Source organism: Copidosoma floridanum, unplaced genomic scaffold, assembly GCF_036245765.1.
Source record: "Copidosoma floridanum isolate Cflo_tuat_1 unplaced genomic scaffold, Cflo_Japanese_pri ptg000001l, whole genome shotgun sequence".
NCBI lineage: Eukaryota > Metazoa > Arthropoda > Insecta > Hymenoptera > Encyrtidae > Copidosoma > Copidosoma floridanum.
Window position 1 is genome coordinate 14,094,051 of NW_028321878.1, and position 13,043 is coordinate 14,107,093.

Below are 13,043 nucleotides of genomic sequence, written 5' to 3' on the forward strand. Positions count from 1 at the left end.
TAATGAATTTTTTAATTTGGATAAAATTAAACAGTAGTTGATTACGGTATTTCAAAGTGTACATTTACGTAATGATGACGAGACGATTATTAGAAAGTTCCGGCATTCATCAACTCAACGACGAAGTTTGAATCTGAAGCTTAAAAGTGAACTTCTCGCTTCACTGCAAATACTTTGACAGCAATTATCATTGTAAAAGTCTATACCAAGCTTCAACTTTACCCCACCAAAGTTATTTACCTTAGCCCGGATATTCTCAAGTACTCACAAAGGCTGTAATTTTTTACGCACAGCTTTATGTAATGTACAGTTTTACTTTTCTTTTTTTTTTTTTGTTTTTTTTTTTGGAAAAAACTTTCCTCATTATTTTAATTTCCTCAAGATTTTCCATCTCGTGATTCTTTTGATCCGTTTTTACATTGTAATTATTTCTTTGCAATTGATGATTAAGGGACAGCTGTAATAGGTATGGTGTGAAAAACTTTGGATTTATATGTACCTTGTATAAAAATTACAACTAATTAAATCTTTGTTCATCGTGCAATGGTCACAGTATATATTCAAACAACAAACGGAAGACTCGAAAAGCTATAGTGGAATGCGTTGTAAATCCTTAAAAATTAACGAGCTCGAATTGAAGTAACCCTACTCCCTCTCTTGTCCCCCGATGCCTTTGACTCTCTCATTTGCTTTTCTTTCCCCCCCCCTACTTTTATTCTCGTCGCTATTGTGTTTTCTGCGCCCGGAGGGGAAAAAAAACCTCGAGGTCAAGTAGGCCAATCGAGCTTTTGGGTCGCGAGTAAAAACTTTTTTATCCTGCGCCAGCCCAACAGTGGTCGAGTGCGTCATGTGTGCCTGTGTGTGCTTCTCTGTCTCTCTGGTTCGTCAGCTATCGAGACGCAAGATTTTTTTCATCAACCTCTCAACTCGAGACGAGTGCGTGCAATTTTTTACGAGTCGAGGCGAGATGAAAAGCGGCCAGTTTTTTTTTTTTTTTTTTTTTTTTTTGTACGAAACGAATAATGATGCGCGCGACAATACGTTCCGGAAATTGTGTCTGCAGCCTCGGCAACGCGCCCCTACTCGAGAGAAAAATAATTTTCGTTCTCGCGCTAAATATAATTGACTGGCGGAGCTGCGCGAGAGAGGTAGCGATCCGTGTAACTGCTCCCCGACCCTCTTTTCTCTCTCACTCTCGTATTCCCTCGCCTCCTATAATGCAAATAATATACGTGGAATTTCAAGCGTGCAGTTTTTATGCCGGGCTGCGTGGGATAATATTGTTTTACGATGCACGAATATTTTACCCATTGAAGGCTCCTTATTTTTTTTTTTTTTTTTTTTTGGGCCCGTGCAAAATGCACATAAACTTGAATAATTACATTTTTGTGTTTGATTAAGTTTTTTTACGCTGATTAAATTTGACTGTGGTGAAAAAGTGTTTTTTATGCATACATCGTGTTTATAGGTTTAAAATATGTATTAAAATTACCTTTAAAATAACTAAATGATTTCTCATTAGTTTCTAAAACACGTTTCTTAATTTTTTTTTAAACAAACTGATACACCTATTGTTATAAGTTAATTAAATTACAAAGCAATAGTTGCATTTAATAGGGATATGTACTGATAATGATCCGTTCGAAAGGTATATCAAAAATTATTACTTTTACTTATTGTTGGATAGTTTGCTATAATTATTGATAAAATATGACTCTTATTGAAAGATAATCGATTTTTCCAATGTACATTTGTTTAAAAATCAATAAATTACTTAGTATGGTTTATTATTATATATTTCATAGATTTATCAATATTTCATTAATATTATGTACTAGTTGTTAATAAATTTAATTTATAATTAATTATTAATAGAAACTTTTTTTTCATTTCAGATGTTCCAAGTTTCACTACAACATAAATAAGGTATGATGACAAAGTACTTATTTTTAAAATTTAATTATTGGTATACAAATCTTTATGTTGATGACACATATTATTATTATTAATAGTGATAAAAGTAATTGGAAACATGACTTTTTTCTTGAACTGAAACATAGTTTTTGATTGAAAAAAAACAAACAACAAAAAAAAAACTTGAAACGAAAAGAAGTATTGGAATACAATCGAGTGCGGTACACCATCTGCAATTACAAATAGCGTTCTATGGACCAAAGTTGTTGTTGCGTGTTATGTGTATTCAAACAGAATCACTTGTTGGGTTCCATATATGTCAAATGTACTCCTTTACAGCTCTTTTGTCGAGCGAAAAAAATATGTTTTTTTTTACAGAATCACACATCAGCATCAACGCAGATACGCACGTACGTAAAGACAATCTCTTTCTTCCCGCGGTGCAGCTCGGCTCCTCGATTCCCCCCATACCCCAATTTTATCTCCCAAGCGCGCCCAAAGTGCCACGTCTTGATTTTTTTTCTTTTTTTTTTTTTCCTTCCTTTCCTTCTCACAAGAGCGTCTGCGAAAAGACAACGCGCCACTGCTCGGTTTAATTGCAATCGAGTCCCCGAGCGAGTGCAATTCACATGATTCAGGGCCGCTTTCAGCGCACGCAGTCGTACATATGTATATATATGCGCGAGAGACAGGAAGCGCATGTAACGGCTGTAGGGTTCAAGAATTCCCAAAGGGTAGGGCGGAAAGGGAGGAGAGCCGCGTCGTATCCCTCCCCGGTATCGCGGAAAATAAGCTCTCGCGAGCGGAAGCGCTTCGCGGTGTTGTACAAAAAAACGCCGCAATGAAAAAAAAAAAAGAAGAAAAATAGAGTACGTACAGCAGTGGCGTCCTCATTATTCGCGTTCTATGCAAACTGCCCCGTGGGATAGGTACACGTATATGTTGTATATAGGTGGGTGTGCCATCCTGTAACTATGCATGCGCGTATACTTATACGTCGAGATCAAAGAATCGCTTTTGTGTGTGTGTATATGTACCAAGAGGTGTAGGTCGTTCCGCTATCGGAAGAAGCGAAAGGGTTAAGGGGGGGTGATGGGGGCGCTTGAGCTTGTTTTCACGCTAGTTGCTGCTTTTGTGTGCAGGTGTATGTATGTACCTCCGCCCTATATACACCCGAGTTGTATCAGAACGAGCGTTCTTTTGTCTTTCCCTCCGAGCTGTGAGGCTAGATCTCGGCGTATTTATACACGTATACATGCGAGTGTAACAATTTCGAGTTGAGCGCGCCGTAATTGTCGCTCCTGATGGCGCTGGTGCAGAGAATCGCGACTGGTTGTTGTTATAACGTCCGATTAGGGTGCGTTTTTTTTTCATTTCTTTTCTTTATGTTTTAATGCTTTTTATTATTTTTTGTTATCTGTGCCGGGGCGAGTATTTATTGTACGGGCTTTAAGGGGCAGAGAGGGCTTTAATGGCACTTTGGGGCTGGTTAAAAGTGCGACTTTGCTGTTGAGATAATTCTCGCACTTTGGGCTTATCAGCTACGTGCTATGTGTTGAATTTTTTTTTTCTTTCTTTTTTTACTGTAATAATGGAAGATTTATTTTAGTTCAAAGATTTTCAGTGTGTAACGCAGTGTAATGTAATCCAAGTAATGATTGTTAAGTTAGAGTTACTCAAGGGCTAAACAAAAAATTTTTTTTCCAGTGCAAGACAAATGTGACTAGTCATTAACTGATCAATTACATTTGTAAAACAGTTGTACTCTGCCGGGCAAGCGTTGTACTTGGGTCGATGAAGTTAAAAGCTAACTTAACCACTTTATTCCGATGTTGCCAAGTATGAACAAGTTTTTTAAACTGATTCATAAAAATCATCTTTCTTTGTTAATCTATACATGTTCTCTATGATACTTTATTAGTTTTATCAAAAGCATTTGGGCCCAAGTGACGAAATTTTTTTATTTAATGTTGGGTTGGCATCAAATAAAGCCTTTGAATTTTTAATTGATTATTTCTTAAAGTTAATGGAATTATGATAAGTCAAACATCACGTTAAGTATAATGTGTCAAAACTCGCCAAAACTACCTCGAGTGTGTTACTTTATGTTGCTCGTACCTTACGTGTTTGAGTCTCCAGACTTTTTTCATACAAAGACTCATACGTGAGGATGTTATTATAATCTGATAAAAGCTCTTGGACAAACTACTGTACATACATGGATCACCTGTTCCGGCAGTAACCAATCCTGATTACGAAGCTTAGAATCACGAATCACGATCAAGTGATACTTTTCATTCTTCGTGGTACAAATGGAATATAAGATCATAGGATAATATTTATAAAACGACTTATTCTTATAAACATTTGTTTTGAGAAAAATGAAGCTCAAAATTTATTTAAAATATTTATTTAAAAGCCAAAACTCAAAATTTGTTTACTGCACAAAACTAAGTACGTTTTAAGTGTATGAGAAAAATAAACTTCGTCCCAGTGAATGCCAAAATAAACAATTACTTGAAAACCCGTATTTTCATTAAATATTCCGTCAGCACCGCGTGAAAAAATGTTGCATTTAATCATGAAAATCTTCCTCACTAATAAATTAATAAATAAAAGCCTGCGCTGTTGACGAAAAAACGTACCACAGCCGAGCTGACGACAATCTACAAAATGCATTTCAACAGTAGATTTCAAGTAAAAGCACAGACGTTTTTTTTGTTCAGAGCCCGAATACGTACAGTTTCTCCGGCGATACGAGAGCTCGCACATTCGTCTCAATCAATATACGCTTCATCCATCAAGTCACCCTTAATGCGTATCCTGCGCTGAATTTTCATGGAAAAAACCTGCATCTCATCAAAGCTACACGCTCGTTCTAAAGAAGGGTAAAAAAAAAAAAAAAAAAAAAAAAAATTAAAAGGCAAAAAAAGGAAAAAAAAGAAACGAGCTCACCCTGAAATATAATGCCCTCCCTAAAAAGCCATTCGCGTCAGCGTTTCACGTGTCGCCTGTATACGCAGCATCAGCAGAGTATATACAGTCCCTACACATTTTCAGCAGCGTGTACAGCATCGGTAACATCAGGACACCGGCAAAATGGTCACCCACACACACATATATATATGTACACACGTATACCTGCAACTCACGGTGAATTTTTTCTTCCCCCCCCCCACCCCTCATCCATGGAACACGGGTGTACCAACCACCCGCCGCACATACCGAGTGGACATTCGTGCTCCCGTATCCAACTTTTTAGCCCCCTTGGCACCGCGTAGCGGCTGCCGGCACACGCCTTACATTTATACGTCGTAATACAACGGGTGGTGGCGTTTTACGGCCGGCAATTTTTACGGACGATTCGTCCTCGTCGCTGCACGTGCCCATGTACGTCGTCGAGCGCGGTATTTTTCCAGAACACACCCTACTCCGAAAGTGGAAGGAAAAAAAAAAAAAAAACATAGGTCGGGGATTCCCAGGGTAGCGCATATTGCGTTTACAGGTATACATATATGTATAGGCAGATGCCACGAGAAGTCGGGCGTTTTTGCGACTCTGGGTGTGTGTGTTGTACGTCTCACCCGGCACCTGTGCCATACGCCCCCCCCTCCCTGCCAAGTCCTCTTTTCAGTCTCTTTCTTCCTGTGCGTGTGAGTGCAAGCCACTTCCGGGCTCTTTCTATCATATATGCAAGTTCGCCCTACTTCACATCACCTTTTTCCATTTTTTTTTTTTTTTTTTTCACTTCTGCTTATATATGCTGCACTTTCCACCGATAGACCCACTTTATCCCCTCCCCCATGCGCACCTTCTCTTTTTACCGATCCTAGGCTTTTTTTTTGCTTTAGCTCGTGATGAGTGAGTAGCTCCCAGGTTCATTTTTCCTTGCTTCTGTTATTTCATCGGATATGTTCCGTATACACGAGTTTTGTGGAATAAATTGTTCGTGGAGTCGATACGCGTTCAATAGGCACATGTATGTGGATTGGAATTTATGGCGGTGATCCGCGTATAGCTGGTGCAGTTGAGGTATATTCGTCTGGGTGGCGCGAATCGATGGATACGCGAGGGTGGGAATGATTAATAGGAAACGCGGGTTCCTGATGAGGAACGAGGGTCTAATACTCCGAACTAATTTTTTCTTTGGTTTGGTTGATTACCATTGGCATCCCTTTCTTTTGATTTTTGATGGTTTAGCATGGCTTTGTTTTTCAGTATTTTCATTGCAAATTTATCATTGGCTTGAACAAATGTAGTTGACTAACATAAATAGTTTTTTTTTTTTTTCATTTATCTTGGCTTCATGTTAAATGTTAACTTTGTCAAGAGAAACAAAAATGCTAATTATGAAGAAAATCAGTGTTTCCACAAATCTTATTTTTCCAACCAATCAAGATGAATTTTTTGACAATAAATAAAAGTAGAGTAGCGTGACTTTGTTATTCGATAAAACGATGGGACGTGTTTGCAGTGCAGTTCAAACTTCAATATTTGATAGGTTTTATTGGAAAAGCCGAAATATTTTTAAAACGTGGGTAAACAGCCAGTAATTATCGAATGACATCACTCGGAATTTTGCGTATACACCTGCCACACATACCCCACCGAAAGTTTGTGATGAACGTACGGAAATATATCTCGATTTATATGCATCGGTGATTCAATAATTTTGATTAATGCAAATTTTCGCACCCGCACACGTACACGATTCACATCTGGCAATTTCACGTCATACACGAGCAGATCGCGTGTATATAGGGTACACTTTCTGATTTTCAGTCGAAACTTTATTCGGACCGATGGAATTGCAAATGTATAACATCGAAAATATTTTGGCTCGAAATTTCAATGGAGAATAAATTTTCTACCTACAAATAGAGTCGAGACTAACAATGTTGATTTCGAGTGAGTCGGATTTTTTTTTTTTTGCGATGTACAATTTTTTTCCTGCTACAAAAATTCGTTTTAAAGTTAAATCCCAAACTGTTGAGCTGTTATCCCTCCATGTAGGTAATTTCCATCCGTTCTCATTAACTTAATTCCGTCCTGTTCTCATTACTCTCCGTTGAGACGCATAGGTGATGGTATACGTAGTATATATATATATGCGTAATCCAAGAGGGACAGAAAGTACACTCGAGAAGGATTTCGCTTCCGACGTGTATACGGCATATATTTATATACATCCTACATTATACACCGGGTATATGGTGTACTGGGGCTCACATTTAGTATACGCTCATATATATGTATACATATACCAAGGGGGTGTGTTATATGAGGGGGAGAGAGAGACTTATCCATATCGCGGCCAGACAGCGGAAAGCGAGAAACTTTGTCGCTCGCGGAAAATGGAAGAGCAGTGTATATACGTGTATGTGTAGGTGTAGGTGGGGAGAGACAAACTGAATTTTCTCTCGTCCCTCGGATTTTGCATTTTCCTTCATTTCCTCCTCTTCGTTGCTCCTCTTTAGCCTCACCCTTCCGTGTATATATGTATATATAATCTGCGAAAGAGACGGGCATGTCTCGATGTTGCCACTGCCATCACCGGCATTGCGATGGTCTTTTCGCAGTACATAGCCTGGGTATGGAATAAATCCAGCTGGAATATTGGAGTCCCGAGGAAGATACACTTTACTTGCACGTAGGGATACCTGCTTGAATGGTAATAATGTAATGCGAGTATTAACTCACTTTGGTTTTACTTGCAAGCTCACCGTACACCGAGCTTTTTTCAGTTTCCTTTTTACAGCTGTAAAGGTGCTGAAGCCTGACATCTTTATTTTAAAAATTCTAAATAGGTATATATCTAGAGGGATTTAATGGGTAATGGTAGGATGAAAAAAATTAATTTTATCAGTTCAATCGAATGCTGAATTTTGAGTTGTGTACTGTTTTAATCGATAAGAAACTATATCTTCTTACGAGGAATCAGAGTAGTGTCCCAAAATTCGTTTGGTTAGAAATTATCGTATCGCGAGAAAGAGAATAAAATAAATCTATGAAAAAAAACTCTGGAACTTTAGTGCAATCATCACATAAACAATGTGACTTTAAATACAAAATCGGTTGGTTAAAAAAAATGATTAATTTTGTAGATAACCCCTGCTTGTTTAATTTATCATATCACTATTGAAACAAAAAAATAAAAAACTATAAAACTGCCGATTTTTCGAGAAATATAAATCCTACGAGCCAATAATAGTAAATTACACATTTCAGCACCACCGACAGTGTTACCTCGGAGTTATATATGCTCACAAAGACGGTACGTCTACATTATGCACACGTACAGGGAGTAGTGCGAGACAGGAATGAACGGGGGTTGGTGCATAAACCAAGAAGACAGAATCCGAAGCTGCGAGTGGAAAGGCTAATAAAATTAATCCAGTCACCGGCTCGGCTTTTCCGGGCTCCTCTCCTCCTCGTCTATCTCTTCCTTCTCCATCCAGAGGACGAGTTAAGTCTAGCTGAGAAAAATATTTGAGAAAAAGCTTCAATACTGCCTATAGTCGGGTATACACTCGAAACCACTACACGAGACATTTGGATCACTTCTTACTTAATGTTTTTTTTTTTTTTCAGATGAGCGGCGGGTGTATAATAGGCGTGATTTTACGTAACGGATATTGACGCGGAACATTACAATTCGCTTATCGCGGGTTAGGTGGTATATTATATAGGATGCTTCCAAATTGTACGTGCAACTGACGTCTCAAATATTTTCAGGGAGACGTTTATACGCGGTACAGAAGGGAAAAGTACGAAAAACACCGCGAGCGCGTCGGAAAGTTTCTCGAATGAAAATTACCTTCATACTACAAACACGTATATACTACCCAGACGCAAGTGAAAAATAAAAGATATACATAGCGGGTTTCGCGTTCTGGTTCGCGGTAACTGCACCGTATGTTAAAAGTACATGCAACGGCAGAAGGATGCAGTGCGCGCTCAGGTACCGCAAGTACACCTGCCACATGTACACGTCAGCGTAGTTCTTGGTTTGCGTTTTCTTGATTTGTACTTTTTCTTTTTTTTTTTTTTTTTTTCTTCGACCACAATCAGAACGAGTCACTCGAGTCGACCGAACGTATGTTTGCATATTCGCGTTGTATCATTATATCCGCAACCGGTAGTGTATTGCATATATATAATATTCCAGCATTAGTCCTGGGCATATTTACATGTGCGATGGTGTATAGGCGAGATAAAAGAGAAAATGAGAAGTGTAAGTGTTCAGCTGTAATTGATACGTATCGATATTATGGGTATACTGTTGCTGCCACACTTTACTACGCAATTGCGTCCTCTGCTTTCACTCTTACGCGCATTATAAATAAAGTGTACGGTTGCCTTATACGGTAATTGCATTTCATTGGGTGCACTTTATTTTACGACAAGTTTTCGAACAAAAATTTTACAGGGCTTTGTTAGTGCAGGGCCACAATGAAATTACAGCTTCGAATGTGTCAAATTCGTGTATATTATATTTGATGTTGCTTCATGTGAATTAAACTTGCTAACTTAAATTAAACAACATAAGAAAAACAAAAACAAAAAAAAAAAAAAACCAACAGTTACAAATTATTTTAAACTTTACGATAATCATTGTTTTTTTGTATAAATAGAAAAAATTGTTTGATACTTACTATCAAATCTGAAGGGTTAAGAATATGTACACTAAATAAAAATTTGAAGCTTGTGAAAAGAACGAATACAGAAATAAAAATAGAACTTACTACAGTTATTGCTGGTATTGTAACTCAAAGTCTTTATTTATGCTTATACATAACATTTAAAATGTATATTGATGTGCAATGTTCTTTGACATCTTTATTTAACAAGATTAATTGTTGTATTTCAGAAGAATGTATGTATTTTGTGATATAAAAGTAAATGAAGGAAATTTTTAATAATCTCGTTACTATTCTCAGAAAAACTTTTATGTAAGCCTTTGGGAGGCGTTGAATTTTTTTTCCCACTCCTTTGCTCTTCCTAAGAGTAAGAAATACTGTTAGTGTAGTGGGATTGCCATGTATATACAACTTTAGGAGTAAATTAATTGGTAGGAATATTGTTTTAAAAAATCGAAAAGCTACCAGAATCCACTTTTTGGCATCAAAAGGGTTAAAACAAAAACACAATTGAAAAAAAAGTCGATTGATTACTCGAAAAAAACGTTTAATCGACGATAATCGATCATACAGTGAATGTTAGCACACGTATGTCTTTAGAAGTACTTACTCTACAAACTTATTGAAAAACAATTGGCAAAATGATTCAATAAACTCGTAAAAAAAGCACCTGAAACATGGTTTACTTTGCGGGGATGGTCAATTTGTTGGAGAGGGTAGAGCAGTAGACTGTACCAGCCAAGAGCTATATATTTGTGTTTTTCAGCCACTTCTTGGATATTTTTTGACATCGCTACGCTTGGGTTCCGAATTTAAATCAAGTTCATCACTTATTGGTTATAGCTTAAATTAGTCTCAATGTACCTTATGTCATAAGGGACAAGCTTGACTTCCAGAATGGACCCTACCTTCCACCCTTACATGTCTTATACCTTTAGCGAAAAAAAAAAAAAAAAAAAAAAAAAAAACAGCGTGTCGATTCGTAACACGCGACGTGTCCTTCTCCCTGTAAAGGAAGATCGTTAGCACCCCTTCCTGAAGCATAAGCCCTCTCCTCGTGGCCTTTGAACTTCCAAGTTTCTCTCCATTGTATCCTAGTCGCAAAAGCGTGAAAACCACGTCCTCGAGGAGGGATTGATAGCTACCCGTGCAAGAAAGTTCGGACAGAAGAGAGCGGGGGAGGAGGTGTCTGATAACGATCCGGGTTATCGAATCCCGCGATAACAAGTCTACCGTGCTCATTAGACGCCAGCTGCGCTGCAACCGAGTGTTGATTAAATACCCTTGAAGGAGCCCCGATCGAAGTTTGATGAGAAGGGGGAGAGGAGTCCCCGTTTTTTGGCTCGGGGTTTCGGGAAAAATTTTAGGTTCTCGCTAACGACAAGCGAAAAGCGCACTCTGCCACTTGTTTGAAACTCGTTGGAGGCTACGGTTAATGGATATTTTGGCATCGGAGTCAGCAATGCACACTCTTTGCTTTGAAATCATTCGTGGGGTTTTTAACAGGGATAACTTGGCGTCTTCGATCGGGGTTGAAATATATTATAGTCCACTAGATTCATTTCACGTAGTGGCTTCATTTTCACCCCTACAATCGATGCATAGCCTCAAAGAACGAACAAATGACATATTATACATATAGTCGTCCAATATTTTTCACCCTCTTTTGATTGGTGGATCCACATAATTTTGTAAACAAACCTTGTTTGCGTATAGCCAAGCTTTGCCCACACACTGAATGACATCTCACTAAATATCGTTAAAGGACATCCTGGAGTTTTGTCATAACCCCGCTGAAGCTGCTATATTTTTTCCCGCAGATCACATGGGGCAGAAGCGCATTGTATCACCTATCCCCGAGTAAAAAATCGCACAAACATCTCAGAAAATTATTTAAGGAACCGCACGGAGAAAACCATATCCGCGTGAAACTCGAAGCCCCGCAAAGCAAAGCCGGCAACAACCGATCCAGGCGTTAAATCGCTCAACAGTTTAAGAGAAGCGCCTCGTGATCGCGCATCACGCGCGCACCAGCATCACCGGGGCGTAGGTAGGTATACAGAGAAGCCCCACGAAAAGCCCAAGCCCGACGGCGTAAATTACTCGGCATTAACGTTTACCGCCAATAATGCGAATTTATCGCGCGAACGCCCTTCTATCCGCACACACACGCACGCGTTTTGTCGCTCGTACGTATCCGCAGCCTTAGCGCGTCCCCGCCATGTCTTTTCCAACGTGGGCGTGAGCCCCCAACACCCCTGTTTTTTTTTTTTTCGCGACACCAGGTCGTATTAATCTTCCGCGCGAGATATAGCTCCGTGTGTGTGGGTACTCTGGTGCGCGTGTATCCATCGTGGGTGGTGCGGGTTGGGCTCCGCAATGCGCCTGACACGGCGAAATCAATGGCATTGGGACACCCGTGAAATAGAGAAGTCATGCAGGGTAGGGAGGGTAAATACACACGAATGAGGCGCATCAGGCAGTGTGACTGACTGCTGGGAGTTTTCAAGGACGCGCGAGCGTGCGTTATGGGCGTCATTCGGCTGACTCGTCGGTCTCCCCTGGAGGATTATTTTGATGTAGCCCTGGGTACGTGCACTGCAGGAGAGGCCTTTTTTTTTATACGTATCAGGAGTTTTTTTTTTTTTACACGAACTTGGAAAATTAGGGTATCTACTTTTGTTTCCCCTCTTTTTTTTTCTTTGCATGAGAGCATTGTGGGTTTTGGTATTTTGGGAATTCGAGGAGGGGGTCCAGGGTAATCATGTGTCGTGGAATATTATCTGATCATCATCTGGAGTGGGAAAAAGTTAATGCAAAAGCATAACATGAATAATTATTTTCGAGTTAAAATTATACGGCTATACACAATTGATCTAATTATGATTATTATTACTTATGCTCGTCATATTTCCCGAGCAATTGGATTACATATCGATTTTTCATGTTGAATGCGTTTGAAAATAAACAATAATATAACTAAAAAAAATTTATTTTTAATTTTTTTTGTTTATCGATAAAAGAGGTATTTTTAGAGGAATGGTGGTGTTAATAAACAACAAGAATTTGAAAAGATATTCTGCAGTAGAAAAAAAAAAAGGAAACAAACGTACCATTTTTTTTGCACGGCTGTGAAATTTACGATTGCTGTCAGCGAAACGGACGTGCAATTTTTCACTCTTACGTTGCCGCACACGTATACGGATAGTCCGAGTGTACATATCCAAGGTGTAGATTTCCGTTCTGACGGATAAGAAAAAAAAAGTACGAAAAATGCGTGGAGCAGTGTGTGTACAAGCTCAAATCGAGAAGGGTTTTTTTGCGCGTTTGTACGCCATATACGCATCCGTCTCTGAGACTGTGCATCTGCAAATTAATTTTAGGCAAGACTACTTCACTGGAGTACCTGTATATGACCTAATTGCCACTATTCAAACACACACAAATTCAAGTTCGTACGTCAGCTTCCCTTGAATACTATGATTTATT

The 13,043-nt window shown here is 38.9% G+C and overlaps 1 protein-coding gene across 1 annotated transcript in view; it reads left to right on the forward strand.

The window, feature by feature from the left end:
* Positions 1–13,043, forward strand: part of LOC106640587 (protein turtle) — a 285,202-nt gene that overhangs the window by 65,533 nt on the left and 206,626 nt on the right. Inside the window, exon 2 of the mRNA XM_089594743.1 lies at positions 1,896–1,926. The gene's annotated coding sequence lies outside the window, so the exon portion shown is untranslated. The remainder of the gene's footprint in view (positions 1–1,895; positions 1,927–13,043) is intronic.